The sequence below is a fragment of the Pinus tabuliformis genome, chromosome 8 (genome assembly GCF_031772625.1).
Source record: "Pinus tabuliformis cultivar Carrire ecotype Pingquan chromosome 8, CPIR1, whole genome shotgun sequence".
In the NCBI taxonomy this organism is placed as follows: domain Eukaryota; kingdom Viridiplantae; phylum Streptophyta; class Pinopsida; order Pinales; family Pinaceae; genus Pinus; species Pinus tabuliformis.
In genome coordinates, this window is record NC_142294.1 from 2,068,844,629 (window position 1) to 2,068,847,043 (window position 2,415).

Consider the following 2,415-nt stretch of genomic DNA (forward strand, 5'->3'; position numbering starts at 1 on the left):
TGAGAGAAGCATGTGATAATAGCATTTACATGAATAAGTTGCTTTGAAGACTAAATTTTTTCACAAGTATGCAAATTCCAGGCGGGAGAGGAACACTATATGGAAAATTAGTGACGGTCAAGGAGGTTTTCTCTTCTCTCAACAAGAAATCTCAAAGGCAGCAGTGAGACATTTTAAAGACCAATACAAAAGAAGGGAAAATAGCAGCTTTCAGGATATCCTATGGGGTATTGATCCGGTCCCTCAAATGTTTGATGATGGAAAAAATGAAGATCTCTTCCAGCCTATAACAGAGGAAGAACTTTTAGGAGTTATGAAGGCCTTTAAGAAGGATAAATGTCCTAGCCCGGACGACTGGACAATAGAATTCTTCATTCATTTCTTTGACATCATCAAACTAGATCTGTTAAGGATGGTTGAAGCAGCAAGAATCTCAGGCAGCATTCATCACATTACATCATCCACGCAGATTGCTCTCATCCCAAAGAAATTGGAAGCAGACTCCTTTAAAGATTTTAGGCCGATTTCCTTGTGCAACATAACTTTCAAAATTATCACAAAAATCATAGCAGAGAGGATCAAAGCGACATTAGCCAGCTCATTATCAAAGGACCAACATGCGTTTTTAAAGGGAAGAAATATAATGGATGTTGTCGCCAGCACACAGGAATGCCTGTTCTCCATGATCTCAAATCAATCTGAAGCAGCCATTTTGAAAATTGATTTACAAAGAGCTTATGATTGCTTAGACTGGGGTTTTATCAGGTGTTTATTAGCAAAGATTGGTCTGAAATCAAATGTCATAAATTGGATTATGGCATGTATTGAGAATGTGAACTATGCTGTCATTATAAATGGGATCCCTTCCCCTTTTTTCCCAGCAGAAAGGGGACTGCGTCAAGGTTTCCCTTTGTCGCCGCTGCTGTTCATCTTAGCAATGAACTCTTTAAGCCTTCATATCAATAAGGCGGTTTCAGAGAACAGATGCAAGCCCGTGAAGATTTGCAGGAACAACTTCATCTCGCACAATTTATTTGTCGATGATGTGCTTATTTTTGCAATGTTGTGCAGGATTTCGTGGATATGTCTCAATGACATTCTTTATAGGTTTCAAAGTGCCACCGACTTACAAATAAACAAGTCCAAGTCCTTTCTCTACCACAATGGCGCCAATATGGAAACAGTGGAATGGATTTCCGCCTTGTTTGGAATCAGTACGAGGTCAATCAAGGATGGATTAAATTATTTGGGTTTTCATCTAAAGGCAAAGGGTTACTCTAAGGATGATTGGCAATGGCTTATTGATAGATACTACAAAAAGATATCCGCCTGGGAATATAAGTGTCTATCTCTGGCTGGAAGAATCGTCCTAACTCAAGCAGTCCTATCGCAACTTGCTGTATACTGGGCTCACATTTTCTTCCTCCCGGCAAGTATCATTCAGAAAATGAACAAGGTCACTACAAATTTCATATGGGGTGGCAAATCAGTTCAAGGAAAATATCATCTCACTACTTTGGAAAAGATTTCTAGGCCGAAGACTACAGGTGGATGGGGATTATTGGATATGAGGACCTTCGGGAAAGCACTCCTGTGCAAATCTTTGTGGAGGGGTATCTTCGGGGAAGGGCCGTGGAGCACTACCATTAAAACAAAATATTTGAGAGGAAAAGGCATGGAATACTGGTTCCGTTTAGGGAGGATTGGAGCAATGCATGGCTCTGCCATCTGGCTCAGTTTCTGCAAAATAGAACAATATTTCTTAAGGAACCTGAAATGGTGCTTTCAATCTGGTAGAAGAATCCTTATCGGAATAGATCCCATCATGAGCGGGCGTGAGAGCATTTCAATTCCCGAAAGGATCCTAATCTTCCTCCATAGAAAAGGTTTCTTCACGTGGGATAAGCTGATTGCAGGTTGGCAAGGCCCTCTCCCTTTATGGAAAATGGCTGAAGATCTTGGTATGTCGGAGTCTATGGTAAGTCTTTGGAACTCAGTCAGAATCGTACTGAGAAGCTGTGGTTTTCTCCGGTCCAGGCCGCAGGATTATTTAATCTGGAAAACGTCAAACGCAAATATACAGGTATGCATAAAGGATATTTATACAGATCTGATTGGTTTGAAGCCCTTGTATTCTAATCCCACTTTCCCATCAGCATTTTGGAAATCAGGATGCTCTCCCAAATTAATATACTTCTCGTGGCTGGTGTTTTACAATAAAAATTTGACCTGGGAGAATTTAAAGAAAAGGAAGTGGCATGGGCCGAGCAGGTGCCTGATGTGCGAATTAGAAGAGGAAACAAACTTTCACATGTTCTTCCAATGCAAATCTATTATGCAAATATGGCACGAATTGGCAATTTTATATGGTTTCCCTCTTGTCTCTCATGCTTCTACGCATGCTGCTTTTGATTG